The sequence below is a fragment of the Ranitomeya imitator genome, chromosome 3 (assembly GCF_032444005.1).
Source record: "Ranitomeya imitator isolate aRanImi1 chromosome 3, aRanImi1.pri, whole genome shotgun sequence".
NCBI lineage: Eukaryota > Metazoa > Chordata > Amphibia > Anura > Dendrobatidae > Ranitomeya > Ranitomeya imitator.
In genome coordinates this window covers 185754997-185775330 of record NC_091284.1, presented here as the reverse complement: position 1 = coordinate 185775330, position 20334 = coordinate 185754997, and the positions used below count along the sequence as shown (strand labels likewise).

The following is a 20334-nucleotide window of genomic DNA, read 5'->3' as shown; positions in this document are numbered from 1 at the left end:
CCTTTCTTTTTCTTTCAGCAGCCATTTAGTGCTCATTAGTGATGAGCAAGTTTACTCGTTGCTCAGGTTTTCCCGAGCACGCTCGGGTGGTATCTGAGAATTTATAACTTCTTGGAGATTAAGTTTTCATTGCCTCAGCATCATGATTTACAGCTACTAACCAGCTTGATTACATGTGGGGATTCCCTAGCAACCCCCACATGTACTCAGCTGGCTAATAGCTGTAAATCATTCAGCTGCCGCAATGAAAACAAAATCTCCCAGCAATCATAAATACTCGGAGGTCACCTAAGCGTGCTCGGGAAAACCCGAGCAACGAGTATACTCGCTCATCACTATTGCTCACATCAGAGCGGATGTCCGCCCTGACAAATTTTACTGAGTTGCAGCTAAGAAGTGGACGCTCATTGGCTGCAGTCTACACGTGACGTAAGAATTCATGTCACCATAGGAAATAGCGGTGCCTATATGGCTGGAAGGCACAACTGCAGGAGGAAAGTATAAACTGTTTTCATTTTAATTGGGGTCCTGAATTGATTAAGCTGCTGGACAATCCATTTAAGTCTTTCTGATATTACACCAAAAATTCTGAGCAGCAAACATTTTTATCCAGTAGCTGCTCTTAAGAAGACAATAAGCCCAGGGGCGTAACTATAGCGGTCGCAGAGGTCGCAATTGCTACGGGGCCCGGACTTCCTAAGGGCCCGGACCCGCCCCCGCCCCCGCCCTTCCGTCCATGGACAATAGCGAAGGAGAATGAATGACTCACCGACCAAACCATTTGTGAGTGACCCACAGCAGGGAGCCGTCACCGCAGGTCCTCCAATTACATGGGGGAAGATGGATGGAGTCAATGCAGTCACATGATCCAACCATGTGACCTGGAGAGGCGTGTCCACACAGGTCCTTCAGTGAGTCGCACCAAAGGAAAGGAGTCAGGACTGGCCCCCTGCCTGCTGCTCTCCCTGCTCCTCAGCCTCATCTCCCCTGTAAGTGGCAGCCGCTGCAGAACTTCATTACAATCGGAAAAGTTCCTGTTCTCATCAGCTCTGCTGTGCCGGCAGATATGGAGCCGAGCTGAGATTGTCTCCATGTTTGGGAGTGAGTCGGTCAGATGTAGCAGTGCTGAGGGGCTCTGTGTTTGCAGGGAGTTGTCATGGTGTAGAGAGTGGTCAGCAGCAGTGTAAGATGTAGCAGTGCCATGTTTGTTATTTGTAGCAGGGCTGCAGTGTTTTATCCACACGTGTCCGGATGACTTTGTCCAGATGTAGCTGAGTTTGTGGAGATGTAGCAGAGCTAAAATAGTTCTGTGTTTTCTTAGACGTGGCACAGCAGAGCCTGACTTATGCAGAGAAATGTAGCAGAGCTGAGTGTGTATGATGTAGCGGATCAGCAGAGCTGAGGTTTATTCGCAGACGCAGAATAGCAGAGCTGTGAGATGATAAAGCACACAGCCGGCTCTGCTACATGTCCCATATTCCCTGCTGCAGAGGCCTCCAGGGCTGGCGGCTGCTACAGATCTCCTGCGGCTGTGGAACTACAAAGCTCAGCTCCATGCTGGCAATCCTCTCCTCTGTAGGGAGCAGGCACCTCTGGAGTCGGTGGATTTCCTTCCTCCATCACTGCCCTCTGAGTGCAGAGTCCCGGGAATTCCCAGGTTCATCCTTATTGTTGGTGCCGCTCACGTAAAGTGTTGGCTTCAGCCTGGCACCTGCCATGTTCTGGAGCTGGTGGAGGTTCCTGCCTCCCTCTGGTGCTGACAGAGTTAATACCCCGTATTCCTGGTGCTGCCACTATATGTGCTGGCATTACAGCCTGGCACCTTCCCTGCACCTTCCCTGCACCCTCCATGGCACCTTCCCTTCACCTTCCCTGGCACCTTCCCTGGGACCTTCCCTGCACCCTCCCTGGCACCTTCCCTGTGACCTTCCCTGGCACGTTCCCTGCTTCTTCCCTTCACCTTCCCTGGCACCTTCCCTGCACCTTCCCTGGGACCTTCCCTGCTTCTTCCCTGGCACCTTCCCTGCTTCTTCCCTGGGACCTTCCCTGTTCCTTCCCTGGCACTACCTGCTCCTTCCCTGGCACCTTCCCTGCTCCTTCCCTGGCACCTTCCCTGCACCTTCCCTGCTCCTTCCCTGGCACCTTCCCTGGCACCTTCCCTGCACCTTCCCTGGGACCTTCCCTGGCACCTTCCCTGCTCCTTCCCTGGCACCTTCCTGGCACCTTCCCTGCACCTTCCCTGGGACCTTCCCTGGACCTTCCCTGCTCCTTCCCTGGACCTACCCTGCTTCTTCCCTGCACCTTCCCTGGACCTTCCCTCCGGACCTGCGCTAGGAACGGGAGAGGTGAGGATTTTACTTTTTTTTTTTTTCTTTATCTCTGACTCTGTCTGGGGGCAATGCTGGAGACCATGGGGCAGATTGCTGGACACACTGGGGCAATACTGGAGACCATGGGGCAGAATGCTGGACACACTGGGGCAATACCTTTGACCATGGGGCAGATTGCTGGACACTGGGGCAATACTGGAGACCCTGGGGCAGATTTCTGGACATACTGGGGCAATGCTGGAGACCCTGGGGCAGACTTCTGGACACACTGGGGCAATGCTGGACACTGGGGCAGATTTTTGGACACATTGAGGCAATGCTGGAGACCCTGGGGCAGATTTCTGGACACACTGGGGCAATGCTGGACACTGGGGCAGATTGCTGGACACACTGGGGGTAATATGCTGGACACACTGGGGCAATGCTGGACACTGGGGGTAATATGCTGGGGACACTGGGGGTAATATGCTGGACACACTGGGGCAGACTGCTGGACACACTGGGGCAATGCTGGACACTGGGGGTAATATGCTGGGGACACTGGGGGTAATATGCTGGACACACTGGGGCAATGCTGGACACTGGGGGTAATATGCTGGACACACTGGGGGTAATATGCTGGACACACTGGGGCAGACTGCTGGACACACTGGGGCAATGCTGAACACTGGGGCAGATTGCTGGACACACTGGGGGCAGTGCTGGACATACTGGGGCAGATTGCTGGACACACTGGGGGTAATATGCTGGACACACTGGGGCAGATTGCTGGACACACTGGGGGCAGGACTTGAGGCATGGGCAGAATGTAGATACGGGGCATGATTGGAGACACGGGGCAGGATTGGATCATGGGGCAGGATGGATACGATGGAGACATATGGGGCAGGATGTGGAGATCATATGGGGTAGAATGGATACTCATGAGGGCAGGATGCGAGAACATATGGCTGGAGCCAGGAATGAGACACACGGGGCCAGGGTGGGGAATATTATTACCATAGGGGCTAATTAAGGGATATTATTACTGCAGTGATGTATTTATTTTATTTTTTGAGTATACTGTTTTAAATGGGGGGGCGGTCCTGTTACTATGCAGAATGACACTATATCGCCTTTTTTTCTTCATGTGATGTAATGTAGAAGTTGTGAAAAGTTAAGTAATGTGTTCTGCAAGCGGAGCTCGAGATAACTGTGTTATTTCCTGCAGAAACGAGTCCTGGCTGGAAGGAATGATGGCGGTCTATGCTGGATGAAAGATGAAGGACTTCACCTAGAGACGTCACTGGTGAGTCAGTGTTACCTATACACTGACACTATACACTGTATACTATATACAGAGGTCCTGTGTACAATGTCACCAGTGATCACTGTATTATCTATACATTATATACAGAGCTCCTGTGTATAATACCACCAGTGATCTCTGTATTACCTCTACACAGACACTGCATACTAAGTACAGATCTCCTGTGAATACTGGCACTTATGGTGATAGTATTGTGTTTTTTTTTTTTTATTACTGATCAGTATTGTAGTATTCAGTCACTATGTGGTGGTAATATGTGGTCTGGAAATGGTGTTGTGGTATTTGTCCCTTGTATGTAGTATTATTCGGTCACTATGTGGTCTGGTCATGGTGTGGTGGTATTACGTCACAGGTTTGGCATGTGGGGGTGACACCATTAGGCCCAGTTTAAGTTCTACAAAACAGGAAAACCATTTTTGGTAACCTTTGTGTGTATTGAGCCGGGGGAGGGGGGGGGGCGCCAAACTCGGGAACAGCCCCGGGCGGCAAAAGCTCTAGCTACGCCTCTGAACAGCACACAGATTTCAAACGCCGGGAGTGCGCTTGGAATTAGAGCGAGGGAGGACATATTACTGTAGGGACATGTTAGTTATAAAATCATTTTTCTCAGCGAGTACAGGGCAGTATTAGGTCAGACTATACAACATTGCAACACAACTATAGTGTGCGAAATGAATAGGGAAAATGTGAATTTCGGTGGGAAATATTTTGGCGCGGGGGGCCCCATTTGAAAGTTCGCATCGGGGCCCCTCACTTTGTAGTTACGCCACTGAATAAGCCCCATTACCAACAAGGCACATCCTAAGCTGTCCTCTTTGCACATGGTGTCCTTGTGCACAGTATGCCATCTCATAACCTTAGCGGGTAGTATAAATATACAGCTTTGGAAAAAATTAAGAGACCACTGCAAAATGTTCAGTTTGTCTGATTTTTCTCTTTATAGGTATATTTTTGAGTAAAATGTAAATTGTTCATTTATTCTATAAACTTCTGACAACGTCTCCGAATTTCCAAGCAATACATTTTGTATTTTTTTTCTGAAAAGGAGAAATGGTCAAAATTACAAAAAAAAAAAAACAGTGCTTTCAGACCTCAAATAATGCAAAGAAAACAAGTTCATAATCATTTAGAAATAACAATACTAATGTTTTAACTCAGGAAGAGTTCAGAAATCAATATTTTGTGGAATAACCATGATTTTTAATCACAGCTTTCATGCGTCTTGGCATGCTTTCCACCAGTCTTTCACACTGCTCCTGGCACAAAAATGTAAGCATTTCTTTGTTTGATGGCCTGTAACTATCCATCATCCTCTTGATTACATTCCAGAGATTTTCAATGGGGTTCAGGTCTAGAGATTGGGCTGCCCATGACAGGGTTTTGATGTGGTGGCCTCTTAATTTTTGCCAAAGCTGTATATCCGCAGATATACAGAACTTTGATGGTTGTAGCAGGGGCGGACACAGACAGCTTGGGACCCCTGTGCAGGAAATGTGTCTGGGCCCCCCTCCTTTAAAGGCGACAAAGCTACATTATATATATATATATATATATATATATATATATATATATATATATATATATATATATATATATATATCCACACACATACATGTATATATATATTAAATAGTCTCCTTTATTATGTATATTGCCGTCCCTTATTATACAGTGCCCTCTCCTATTATGTACTGCACCGTCCCTTACATATTGGATTTTATAGAGCCCTGTGTTTTTATTACATACTGTCCTGTCTTGTTAGCTGTAAACTAAGCTGATGGACTGGTAGTCTGGTCACCGGCTCCTCCATCAGTAGTCATTTTATATCTAACAAGAGAGGGGACTATGTAATAAAAGAAGGCGCTGTGAATAACAAAAATATCAAGAATACACTATGTAAGAGACTGCACTGTACATAACAGCAGAGGAAGCTATATAATAAAGGAGGGCATCATACATAGCTAGAAAGGATGGTACGTAATAAGGGACGGTTTTATATATAACAAAAGAAGAAACTATTTAACTAAGGATGGTTTTATACATAATGAGTACACTATACACTAAGGGACTGTGCTAAAGATAAGTGAGTACACTATATACTAAGGGACTGTGCTATACATAATAAGTGAGTATACTTTATACTAAGGGACTGTGTTAGACATAATAATTATCGATAATAACGTCTTCCTCCATCTCCCCCTGTTCCTAAATCCATTATAAATCCCCCTTCCTCCCATCGCAATCCCCCTTCCTCTCACCCCAATCCCCCACATCCCTCATTGTCCTCCCCCCCTGCATCCCATTATTGCCCTCTTCCCCACCTCCTTAATTGCCCTCTTCACCACCTCCATCATTGCTTTTTCCCCACCACCTCATTATTGCCCATTCCACCACCTTCATCATTGCCTCCTCCCCACCACCCCATCATTGTCTTTTCCACTGCCACCATGATTGCCTTCTCCCCACCACCCTATCATTACCCATTCCACGACCTCCATCATTTCCTCCTCCCCACCACCCCATCATTAAACATTCCAGGACCTCCATCATTTCCTTCTCCCCACCATCCCATTATTGCCCTTTCTACCACCCCCATAATTGCTTTCTCCCCCACCACCCCTATCATTGCCCTCTCCGTGAACCCAATCATTGCCTTCTGCCCCATCACCCCCATAATTGCCCACTCTGTCAACCCAATCATTGCCTTCTGCCCCATCATTGCCCTCTCCATCAACCCAATCATTGCCTTCTGCCTCATCACCCCCATCATTGCCCTCTCCTCCACCCAGGGCTGCCACTAGGAATTTCAGGGCTCCATGCTGTCAAAATTTTCGGGCCCCTTGAGACTCCGCTAAGGCTTCACCCCAGCTCTGCCTCCACACCTCGAACCTTCCACAGTCTCATTGCCCACTCTTGGAAAAACTCCACTTCTGCACCACGTCCTCACCAATCACACATTAACAGTTCCCATCAAACACCAGATTACATACATAGCCTGCAGCTTTTGATTTGGCAAAGTCAGAGGAGAAGTATAATAGAAACACGTCACCACTTCCGCATTTATCGCCGCTCCTGGTTTTGGCTTACAAATACTAATGTATAATACTAACCACATACTGAACGTATGAACGTGGCCTTAGGATAGGTGATTACTTGTTTTCACAGGAGAACAAATGTAAGTGCATCTTTTCTACTGTGTAATAGTCACAGGACAGGGAGGGGTAAAACCTCCAAGTATTTCAACTATTGGAAATCAATAATCTTCCCCTTATTGATATCATTGAGAACAAGTGACCTCAATACACAACACAGTCCCCTATACCAAGACAAATAATACCAAATAAAAGCAACAAATACCGCCACACCATGACCAGACCACAAATTACCACCACATAGTGACCGAATAATATCACATACAGGGGACACATACCGCCACACCATGACTAAACCACATGTTACCACCATATAATGACCGAATATCACATACAGGAGACAAACACTGCCACACCGTGACCAGATCACATTTAACCACCACAGAGTAACCGAATAATATCACATACCAGGGACAAATACTGCCACACTGTGACCAGACCATATTATCATCATATAGTGACCGAATAATACCACATACAAGGTAGAATTACCACCACACTATGACCACGACATGCCATTACTGATGTAGTGATACCAAAGATGTGTATTTTTTTGTACTTCCTAATCAGTGAAAAGGAGGGTAACTTGAACTTTTTTTCATATTTTTCAAAGCATTTTTCTTTTACTTTTCTCTGTATTGTTAGTCCCGTTAGGGGGCTTGAACCTTTAATAATCCAATTACTTGTGCTATATTTAGCAGTGCCACAGTATTGCTGAATATTGTAAAAATCACAATCTCCTATGAAAGTCAGCTGCAGGCTGGTTTTCACAGGAATTTGTAATGACAGGCACGGGCTGTCAACAGGCCTCTGGCCATCATGGCAACCCATCAGCTCCCCACCATTATGTCACAAGAGTGGCAATGGATGCATTGATCAACACTCTCCCCTGCTGACATGCTGTAAATGCTGCTGTCACAGATCCACAGCGGTGTTTAACAGGTGAACAGTGTGGCTGTTAGTGACAGATGATGGCTGAATATCACTGCCATCATTTGTCAGGAAATATGCGGGATCAGCTTGCGAGCCTGCATGAAGGCAGGAAGACAACATATGATGTATGCAGTATGTCATATTTCGTTAAGGGCTTATACAGTCTGGGGAGATTTTTCAAAACTAGTAGTAGGCAAAAATGATGTAGCTGCCTACAGTATATCAATGCATCAGTGTATAACTATATATATGAAGTCCACTCATAGTACATACCTATACAAAAAGCATACATATACTGTAGAATATGCCCATGTATAATAAACACCTGTGTCTACTGCATATGTGACATACTATACATTAATGTATAAGGGTATGGTTCCACGGTCAGGAATCGGCAGCGCTTTGGATGCAGCACATATCCGCTCAGTCCAAAGCGCTGCCGGCTTTTGTACGAGTGATGCTTCCGCATGTGTTCATTGAACACATGCGGAATCACCGCATCCTATACATTGGACTGTGATATTTATCTTGCAGAGACTTAGCATCTCCGCAAGATAAATAGACATGCTACGGTCTAGAAAGATGCACCGCATGTCCGTCTCCGCAGGGAAGCTGTGGGTGCTGCTGCATACATAGTGGACATTGGATTCCTTGAAATCTCATGCACTATGCTGTAACATCCGGCTGCTGCGGATTGGATGCTGCAGATGTACACAGCGTTCAATCCACAGAGTTTACTGACAGTGGAAACATACCCTTGTATGTGTCTATGTATTGTACCTGTGTGTTTAATGCAACAGATACAGTATATGTGAAAAAGTCTTCTCTGGGGGATGCGCTCAGGGGTCAGTCCCAGCCTGGATCTGATACTGCAGTGATGACTGGAGTCCCGTCAGAGAATAGACCCAGTGATTTAGTGACTGTGTTCCTGAGCTCTGAGCTCTATGGTCCCTGCTGTGTGTGGATGAAAATCCTGCACTGACCAGAAAACACAAAGCTCTGGGGTCACAGTCAGTAAATCACTGCTTCTAGTCTTTGACTGCAGCCCCTGCCTCCTCTCTGTACTCTGCAAACAATTCGTCAGGCCATTTCTTTACCTCCTGCTCAGGGGGTGATTGAGGTCCTGCACAGCTGCAGCTTCCTTCCAGGCATGAGTGTACAGACGCCGTTCTGCACAGGCTGGAAGTGTGTGCAGGGAGAAGGTGCCAGACAGGACGAGCCGGGTGGAGGAGCAGCCGTGAAGAAGACAGGAGATGTCTCACCTCTGCACACGGATCCTATCCTGAAGCTGCACGCCAGCAGCTTCCTGTCTCGCACAACCGCAGCGCGGAATGATGATGTCATTCAGCCGCTGCTGTCTGTGTGAGAAAGGAAGCAGGATGGATTCATTCCCTGCAGATCCGTTGCCATTTTCTCTTGCAGGCAGCGGAGCTGCAGGGATTGCTCCCTGCCTACCGCACATGAGGGCAATCTGGCCAGGGGGCCCCCGGAGCCTCGGGGCCGGATAGACTGGCCAGATTGCCCTCTATATTATCCGCCCTGCAGGGGCCCCCCAGAGCCTCTGGGCCCCGGTGCCGCCGCACTGGTTGAACCAGCGGTATGTCCGCCCATGGGTTGTAGACTTTTCTTTAAGGAATTATGAAACCATAAAATGATTTAAAAAAAATGAAGTAATTTCCCAATCTGAAATAAAAATTGGATCACAAATTAAATCTTGAGCAGAGAATTATCTACCTAAGCAATTTTACCTGACAATTGGGTATTCTTTGTGCATTCTCAAAGTATGACTCAGCTCTTGTCATCTTCAAAAAATGATATTTTTTTGCTATATTAATAACACAGTCTTTGCTGAAATGTCATTTTCCTGAAGGCTTGCATGTGTGATTCATCCTTCTGTGTGCGTTATTGCATAAATAATTCGTATCTGAAGTCTTTTTGGAAGTGGAACAAGAATATCAGGAATAAAGCCAGCAGACAGTTCCATCTCTCACCGTTATAGGTCCTGAAACAAATGCTTTCACATTAATTATATTAGCACAAGCGGCAATGCTTTCCCCATTGTGAAAGGATCCTTTGTGGTTCATAAAGGATTGGACATAAACAAAAATTACATGACAAATCAGAGTAGAAAGAGAGATATTTTCTGGTAACTAGATTTTTAATTTAAAAGACATTTTTCCATACGGAAATACAAATGTGAAATGCAAACATCTTGTTGTTGTGTCCAATTATATCAAACAAGTTTACGGATGAGGATAGCCCAAGTAAGTAGCGGGCACAGTTTGTTCCCAGAGATAATGGTCTGTGTTCTATATACTCAGCATTTTCAGAACAGTTTTGAATTTTCTTTAATCATATAAGGGGAGTTAAGAGGGAGATAAACTTGTCTGCAGGACTTCAATATGCTTTATAAACAGTTTTATATAAAAGGGCAAGTAATAATTGTGTAAAGTTCTAGAAATAAAATGAAGGTTATTTGTGATGGAGCAGCATGAAATAATGCCGATACAGGGTAAGATTTACAACAGTTAAAACTTTATTGGAAGAACTTCAGGCACAGAAACCATTAGTATCTTCACAGAACCCACAATGCTTATGATACAGCAACTCAATATGATGACGCTCTATTTGAACATTACTTAGATTTTGGCCTTAAAAGCCCCATGTCATAAACAGAATCAGTCTTGACTCTTTACAAGTATATACAGTTTCAGATCAAACCACAGATATCTCAATGGTCTCTCTCAGGCCTTTCGTATCTGTCTCTACTTGGTGGGTCTCTCTATCTCCAGGGACTCTACTCAATCACATACATTCTGTTCCCTTTCTGTAAAGCTTGTGGTGGCAGCCTCCTGCCTTGCAAAGTCTCCAGTCTTCCTGCACTGCATCCCTTCTTTCACAATAGCCCTCTTGCGTGTAAGAATGTCATCTCCATCCATGTCTCTCACTCTGCAGGTTGTCTCTTCCTCAGTAACCTCCCAATGCATGAGGTGGGCAGTTTCCAGATCCCAGCTGCAAAGCCTTCTTCAACAATATAATTTGCTTGGCAGCCATCTTTCATTGCAAAAGATGGGAGACACCGTCTCTCACCCTCTCTCTTTAGATATATATGTATAGAGTATATATACATATATTTACATACTTATTTAGATACACACAAAACAGGTAACATCTATAACGGCCCGTAATACTTGCAGTTTGGTGAATTTGGCCTATGCAGTCTCAAGCTTGTCTCTCTTCAACTCTAACACAACCCACTCCGCTCAGCTTCCCCAGCTGACTGACCAGTGAGCACATGGCCTGGTTCTAGTCATGGCTATCCAGGTGCACTTAATCAGGTCCTGTAGTGTGAGAAATTAACCCTAGCCTACCTGTCTTTCCTACGATATATACATACACTGTCTAACATAGCTGGGGATATTGGAGAAAGGACAGAAGTGATTTATTACTACTTCTGTCTTTCTTTTGCTAGTTACATAATATTAAATAAGCACTAGTTATATAAAAATTATATTTATACTCTTCAACACTTAAACTACAATGCAAATGAAAAGTCATAGAGGTACAGAAATTGCAGGATCGATAGACTTCTTAGGAAATGTTTAGGCCATGTTCACACAGTGCGTTTTTTACCGCGGAACCGCGGCGGTTTTGCCGCTGCGGTTCCGCAGCTGTTTTCCATGCAGGGTACAGTACACTGTACCCTATGGAAAACAGGACACACTGTGCACATGGTCCGGAAATTGTAAAAAAAAAGACGCGCTGAATAGCTCCCGGAAAAAAGAAGGAGCATGTCAATTCTTTTTCCGGAGCCGCAGCGGTTCTGCACCCATAGACCTCCATTGTGAGGTCCAAACCGCAGTAAAACCCGCAGATCAAAAATATATCTGCGGGTTTTACTGCGGTTTGATGTGCAGAACCGCTGCAGCAGGAAGTGCGGGGAGCGGGCGGAAGTGCGTGGGCGGAGTGTGGCTGCCCCCCCGTGTTCCGATCCCGCCCCCCCGTGCTCCGATGCCCCCCCCAGTGCTCCGATGCCCCCCCCCAGTGCTCTGATGCCCCCCCCGTGCCCTAATCTCCCCCCCTTATACTCACCCGGCGTCCCGGTGTCCGTCCGGCCGTCTTCTCCCTGGGCGCCGCCATCTTGCAAAATGGCGGGCGCATGCGCAGTGCGCCCGCCGAATCTGCCGGCCGGCAGATTCGTTCCAAAGTGCATTTTGATCACTGAGATATAACCTATCTCAGTGATCAAAATAAAAAAAATAGTAAATGACACCCCCCCCCCCTTTGTCACCCCCATAGGTAGGGACAATAAAAAAAATAAATAATTTTTTTTTTTTTTCACTAAGGTTAGAATAGGGGTAGGGGTAGGGTTAGGGGTAGGGTTAGGGGTAGGGTTAGGGGTAGGGTTAGGGTTAGGGGTAGGGTTAGGGGTAGGGTTAGGGTTAGGGGTAGGGTTAGGGGTAGGGTTAGGGTTAGGGGTAGGGTTAGGGTTAGGGGTAGGGTTAGGGTATTTTCAGCCATTTTAACCCTAAAAAAATTCCTAGAAAACACACAGACTCTGGCTAGAAAACTGCATCAAAAAAACGCATCAAAAAACGCATCAAAAAACGCATCAAAAACGGACCAAAAAAGGACCAAAAAAAGGACCTGCGTTTTCTGCCAAGAGCTGCAGTTTTTTAAAAAACAGTCAGGAAAAAAAAAGGATGGAAATCCTGAACGTGTGAACATACCCTTATATTGCATTTTAGCCTACAGTCAGTGGCTTTAACAGGGATTACGTCTAAAGTCCTAAAAAACAGGATTTGTATGTTTGCACTGATAGGGCCATTGACTGTAATGATGCAATCAGCATCGCAGTGTGCTCAGTCGACATAGACTGTATATGTCTATATGAGGTGGATTCAAAGAAATGGTCGAAATTGATGTCTGACAGAGTACACTGGGAATCTGTCTGCATCATTATATTCAAAGGCCTTCTAAGTGCAAGTGTAACACATTTAGGTCATGCAGGCAGCTTACAGTAGAATGAGCAACATGCGACCTCATACTGTCCTGCTGAAAAATGGACGAGATAAAACTGATTGATTTTAGATTAGAGATGAGCGGATCAATTTGCGGGACTTAGGTCCAGAGTCCAGGTCAGAAACTAGATGGGGGGCTTGCAAATCTTTACATATTGGAGTCCCCTGCATCACATCATGCACAGATGATTCTGCACCATCCCCAGTGAATCCAAAGCCATAAGATAACATATTTGAGGGCCTCCCTTTCAGGTACCAGGTACAACTGACCTGGATCTTGGACCAGAGTCCTACAAATCGAATCTGCTAATCTCTAATTTTGATCAATATTTTCAGATGATTTTTATCATCATGTTACATAGTAACATAGTAACATAGTAACATAGTTAGTAAGGCCAAAAAAAGACATTTGTCCATCCAGTTCAGCCTATATTCCATCATAATAAATCCCCAGATCTACGTCCTTCTACAGAACCTAATAATTGTATGATACAATATTGTTCTGCTCCAGGAAGACATCCAGGCCTCTCTTGAACCCCTCGACTGAGTTCGCCATCACCACCTCCTCAGGCAAGCAATTCCAGATTCTCACTGCCCTAACAGTAAAGAGTCCTCTTCTATGTTGGTGGAAAAACCTTCTCTCCTCCAGACGCAAAGAATGCCCCCTTGTGCCCGTCACCTTCCTTGGTATAAACAGATCCTCAGCGAGATATTTGTATTGTCCCCTTATATACTTATACATGGTTATTAGATCGCCCCTCAGTCGTCTTTTTTCTAGACTAAATAATCCTAATTTCGCTAATCTATCTGGGTATTGTAGTTCTCCCATCCCCTTTATTAATTTTGTTGCCCTCCTTTGTACTCTCTCTAGTTCCATTATATCCTTCCTGAGCACCGGTGCCCAAAACTGGACACAGTACTCCATGTGCGGTCTAACTAGGGATTTGTACAGAGGCAGTATAATGCTCTCATCATGTGTATCCAGACCTCTTTTAATGCACCCCATGATCCTGTTTGCCTTGGCAGCTGCTGCCTGGCACTGGCTGCTCCAGGTAAGTTTATCATTAACTAGGATCCCCAAGTCCTTCTCCCTGTCAGATTTACCCAGTGGTTTCCCATTCAGTGTGTAATGGTGACATTGATTCCTTCTTCCCATGTGTATAACCTTACATTTATCATTGTTAAACCTCATCTGCCACCTTTCAACCCAAGTTTCCAACTTATCCAGATCCATCTGTAGCAGAATAATATCTTCTCTTGTATTAACTGCTTTACATAGTTTTGTATCATCTGCAAATATCGATATTTTACTGTGTAAACCTTCTACCAGATCATTAATGAATATGTTGAAGAGAACAGGTCCCAATACCGACCCCTGCGGTACCCCACTGGTCACAGCGACCCAGTTAGAGACTATACCATTTATAACCACCCTCTGCTTTCTATCACTAAGCCAGTTACTAACCCATTTACACACATTTTCCCCCAGACCAAGCATTCTCATTTTGTGTACCAACCTCTTGTGCGGCACGGTATCAAACGCTTTGGAAAAATCGAGATATACCACGTCCAATGACTCACCGTGGTCCAGCCTATAGCTTACCTCTTCATAAAAACTGATTAGATTGATTTGACAGGAGCGATTTCTCATAAACCCATGCTGATATGGAGTTAAACAGTTATTCTCATTGAGATAATCCAGAATAACATCCCTCAGAAACCCTTCAAATATTTTACCAACAATAGAGGTTAGACTTACTGGCCTATAATTTCCAGGTTCACTTTTAGAGCCCTTTTTGAATATTGGCACCACATTTGCTATGCGCCAATCCTGCGGAACAGACCCTGTCGCTATAGAGTCCCTAAAAATAAGAAATAATGGTTTATCTATTACATTACTTAGTTCTCTTAGTACTCGTGGGTGTATGCCATCCGGACCCGGAGATTTATCTATTTTAATCTTATTTAGCCGGTTTCGCACCTCTTCTTGGGTTAGATTGGTGACCCTTAATATAGGGTTTTCATTGATTCTTGGGATTTCACCTAGCATTTCATTTTCCACCGTGAATACCGTGGAGAAGAAGGTGTTTAATATGTTAGCTTTTTCCTCGTCATCTACAACCATTCTTTCCTCACTATTTTTTAAGGGGCCTACATTTTCAGTTTTTATTCTTTTACTATTGATATAGTTGAAGAACAGTTTGGGATTAGTTTTACTCTCCTTAGCAATGTGCTTCTCTGTTTCCTTTTTGGCAGCTTTAATTAGTTTTTTAGATAAAGTATTTTTCTCCCTATAGTTTTTTAGAGCTTCAATGGTGCCATCCTGCTTTAGTAGTGCAAATGCTTTCTTTTTACTGTTAATTGCCTGTCTTACTTCTTTGTTTAGCCACATTGGGTTTTTCCTATTTCTAGTCCTTTTATTCCCACAAGGTATAAACTGCTTACACTGCCTATTTAGGATGTTCTTAAACATTTCCCATTTATTATCTGTATTCTTATTTCTGAGGATATTGTCCCAGTCTACCAGATTAAGGGCATCTCTAAGCTGGTCAAACTTTGCCTTCCTAAAGTTCAGTGTTTTTGTGACTCCCTGACAAGTCCCCCTAGTGAAAGACAGGTGAAACTGTACAATATTGTGGTCGCTATTTCCTAGATGCCCGACCACCTGCAGATTTGTTATTCTGTCAGGTCTATTAGATAGTATTAGGTCTAAAAGTGCTGCTCCTCTGGTTGGATTCTGCACCAATTGTGAAAGATAATTTTTCTTGGTTATTAGCAGAAACCTGTTGCCTTTATGGGTTTCACAGGTTTCTGTTTCCCAGTTAATATCCGGGTAGTTAAAGTCCCCCATAACCAGGACCTCATTATGGGTTGCAGCTTCATCTATCTGCTTTAGAAGTAGACTTTCCATGGTTTCTGTTATATTTGGGGGTTTGTAACAGACCCCAATGAGAATTTTGTTACCATTTTTCCCTCCATGAATTTCGACCCATATGGACTCGACATCCTCATTTCCTTCGCTAATATCCTCCCTTAAAGTGGACTTTAGACAAGACTTTAAATAGAGACAAACCCCTCCTCCTCTCCGATTTTTACGATCCTTTCTAAACAGACTGTAACCCTGTAAGTTAACTGCCCAGTCATAGCTTTCATCTAACCATGTTTCGGTTATTCCCACTATGTCAAAGTTACCTGTAGATATTTCTGCTTCTAGTTCTTCCATCTTGTTTGTCAGGCTTCTGGCGTTTGCGAGCATGCAGTTTAGAGGATTTTGTTTTGTTCCAATCTCCTCGCTGTGGATTGTTTTAGAAATGTTCTTACCTCCCTTCTGAGTATGTTTTCCTGGATCTTCTTTGTTCAAGTCTAATATTTTTCTTCCCGTCCCCTCTTCTTCTAGTTTAACGCCCATTTTACATCCATTTATCTTGTATGCCAAAAACAAAAAGATACTTCTCCTAGCCATTAGATCAAGGGTTCACAACATTTTTTGGTCCATGGACCATATTGTCATACTGAAACAATCCCAAAGGCCACAAATTTTTTTTAAAGGTGTACTTAAATGAATACATCTCCGTCACTGCAGACTTCCATTTTCTCTGGTCTTCTGCAGTGCATTCCAACACGGTGCCCTTTAATATAACAGTGTTTGTTTATAATGCTCCTGAATAAAAATATCTGCTAAAAGCTGTGTTCCTGAATATAAATGTGCACCCCACACACACTCACATTGCCCCTCTCCATAATATCCCTCCACATTGCCCTTCTCCATAATATATCTGCCCATACTACCCCTCTTCATAATTTCCCCCCCTGTCCCTTTCAATAATATGCCCCCTCACTTTTCCTCTCCAACATTGCTCCTCTCCCTAATATCCCACCCACACTGCCCCTTTCCATATGTTCCTCATACTGTTCATTTCCATAATATGTCCCCCACACTGCCCTTCTCCGTAATATGTCCCCCACACTGCCCCTCCATATGTCCCCCACACTGCCCCTCTCTATATCACCCCCACAACGTCCTTCTCCATATTTTCCCCACACTGCGTCTCTCCAAAATTTCCCCTACATGGCCTTCTCTACAATATGTCCTCACAGTATCATTCTTCATAATATCACTTCCAAATTGACCATCCCCATATTGTCCCTCACACTGCCCCTCTCCATAATATCACACAGCAATGCCCCTCTGCATATGTCCCCCACACTGCCCCTCTCCATAATAAGTCCTCCACATTTCCACCTCTCTATAATATTCCCCTCAATCTCAATACTGCTCCAGCTTTACAATTTACCCCCATAATTTCTCTAAACATTAACACCCCATCTCCTTTGCACAATAGTAATCCGTATGTCTAATCTTCGGAGCACTTACGATCCCCTGCTATGTCTGCCTCTGCAGTGACAACAACAGCAGAGTTATGAGGGTAGCAGTGAGATGACCTAATCACGCCGCTGCATGTCGTGGCATGGGCTGACAGGTATCGCTGTGTGCAAACAAACCAAAAGTTTGGAGACACCTTCTCATTTAAAGATTTTTCTGAATTTTCATGACTATGAAAATTGTACATTCACACTGAAGGCATCAAAACTATGAATTAACACATGGGGAATTACAGTGCCGGCAAAAAAAATCTTTACAAGTTCAATGAAACCACAAAATCTTAATATTCAAGTGGATTCAAGTGTTTTATTGTGGATATTTTATTATAATTAGTATTTTGTCATGTCACCCTTACATTTTATCTGCAGTCGTTTAGGCATGGATTCAGCAAGGCTGGCTAAGTATGTGGAGTCCATGTTTACCCACAGTGTCTTCAGCACCTCCTTTAGTACTGTATATTTTGGGTCATACCGTGACACAGTAATCGAACGACGCACAACCTTTGAGCCTCCCCTGACCAGCCTGAAAGTGCTCTTATCACTAAACATCACTTTCTTCCACTCTTCAGATGTCCAATCTTGATATTTCTTACAAAAGGCAAGCCTTTTCGTCTTCATTGCTGCTGCAAACAGGGGCTTCTTTGCGGCACGGCAACTTGGTAGACCCAGGTCCTTCTGCAGGCGGTGACAAATTGTCCTAGTTCCGATGTTCTGGAGGAGCATAGGGTACTTGTTTTTTAGTTCAACAGCAGTTATAGAAGAATGTGACATCACTTCACGCTTCAGAAGCTTATCAGTCCTTGGTGAAGTCTTCTTAGGTGCGCCAGAGCCTGACTTCCTCTGCGGTACTATCCCAGGAGGCAATGATGCCGCCGACCGCTTCAGTTGATAAATTGCTTCTCTTGACACTCCCAGATCTCTAGCTACAGCAATCACCGAATCCCCCTTCTCGAGCCGAGTCAAGGCACGGGATTTCTCTTCCATTTTAAGCTTCTTTCGACCCATTGTGGAAGATAATAAAAAACTGAGGGAGACAATAAAAGACTGCCTTATAGCAAAACTGGCTGAGCTGCACATAACAACCAACCAGAGTGCAGCTTTCGCTTAACCAGAGAAGTGAAAACTGAGCGTTGATTGGTTGATATTTGCAACAAAGCCAGCTTTAATATTAGACAGTTTTTTATTATCTCCCCCATTGTGTACACTTTTAAAAAGTGAAATTATGATGTGGATTTTATATGTAACGTTTTTTTTTGCTGCGCAAGTGTAAAGATTTTTTTTGCCGGCACTGTATATACTTAACAAAAAAGTGTGAAACAACTGAAAATATGTGTTATATTTTAGGTACTTCAAAGTAGCCACCTTTTGCTTTGATGACTGCTTTGCACACTCTTGGCATTCTATTGATGATTAATTCTATTAATCTAAATGGTTTATCGGTTCCAATTGAATCACATTATTTAGGCATTTAGATGGAAACACTGATGCAGTGTTCATTTTAAATTGTAGTGCACTATATAAATGTGAACATAGTCCTACTTTACTCCAATACAGTAGTGTTGCTACCGAGGGGTGCAGAAGGCACCATTGCCTGGAGATACTGCTACCATAAACAATCTACAGTTGAAACTAGAAGTTTACATACACCATATAAAAAACAAATATGCATGTTTTTATCAATATCTAACATGAAATCAGAATAAACCTCTCCTATTTTAGGCCAATTAGGATTACCATAATTATTAATATTTGCCAGATGCCAGACTAATGAGAGAAAGAGAATGTTTTAAGGTATTTTTATTACTTACTGCAAGGTCAAAAGTTTACACTAAGATTACAATGCCTTTAAACAATTCTGAACTGCCCATATTATTTTGTCAGGTGTTTGGAAGCAACATTTGAGTTAATTAGAGACACACCTGTGGATGTATTTTAATGCACAACTTAAACACACTGCTTCTTTGTGCCAAAATATCAGGAAGAGAATAGTGGACTTTCACAAGTCTGGCTTACTCTTGGCTACAATTTCAAGATCCCTGAAGGTTCCAAACCTTGTTCATCTGTAGAAACAATTATAAACAAGTACAAATAAGATGGAAATGTCCAGCCATTATACCGCTCAGGAAGGAGACGGGCTCCGTGTCCCAGAGATGAACATTATTTGGTCCGATATGTGTATATCAACCCAAGGACAAAAGCAAAAGACCTTGTGAAGATGATGGCGGAAGCTAGTAAGATTGTGCCAATATCCACAGTGAAACAAATACTGTATCAACATGGGCTGATAGGCCACTCTACCAGGAAGAAGCTATCACTCCAAAAGAAACATAAAGACCTAGATCAATGTTTGCAAATGCTCACGGGAACAAAGACCTTAATTTTTGGAGACATGTCCTGTGGTCTGATGAAACTAAAATTGAAGTTTTTGGGCATAATGACCATAGTTACGTTTGGTAGGAAAAAGGAAGAAGTTTGGAAGCCTAAGAACACCATCCCAACTGTGAAACACGGGGTTGGCAGCATCATGTTGTGGGGTTGTCTTGCTGCAGGAGGGACTGGTGCACTTCACAAAATAGATGGCATCATGAGAAAAGAAGATTATGTGGCAATACTGAAGGAACATCTCAAGACATCAGTCAGGAAGTTAAAGCTTGGGTGGAAATGGGTCCTCCAAATGGACATTGACTCAATGCATACTGCCAAAACGGTAACAAAATGGTTTATGAATAACAAAGTCAATGTTTTGGAGTGGCCATCGCAAAGCCCTGATCTCAATTCTATTGAAATTTTATGGGCAAAGCTGAAAAGACAGTTGCGAGCAAGTTTACCTACAAACCTGGATTAGTTACACCAGTTTTGTCACGAGGAATGGACCCATATTCCGACCAACTATTGTAAGAAGCTTATTGAAGGATATCCCAAACGTTTGACCCAAGTCATTCAGTTAAAGGGCAATGGTACCAAATGCTAATGAAATGTATGTAAACTTTTGACTTTGCAGTAAGTAATAAAAATGCATTAAAACATTTTCTTTCTCTCATTATTCTGGCATTTGGCAAATATTAACAATTATGGTAATCCTAATTGTTATGTTGTCTGAGGCGAAAGCAAGAGTGGACCCTCTGGACCGTGGTAAGGTACTACCTCCGGGCGAGCTGACCTGGTGTTAACCAACCCCTATACAGGGACTGACTGGGGCAGGCCCG

At 44.0% G+C, this 20334-nt stretch overlaps 1 long non-coding RNA gene across 1 annotated transcript in view; it reads left to right on the top strand.

The window, feature by feature from the left end:
• The first annotated feature begins 851 nt into the window (after window positions 1-851).
• The window catches only part of LOC138671989 (uncharacterized), a 46033-nt gene continuing 26550 nt past the window's right edge, over window positions 852-20334 (top strand). The window contains exons 1-2 of the long non-coding RNA XR_011319517.1: window positions 852-989; window positions 3541-3618. This is a non-coding gene — a long non-coding RNA (uncharacterized lncRNA). The remainder of the gene's footprint in view (window positions 990-3540; window positions 3619-20334) is intronic.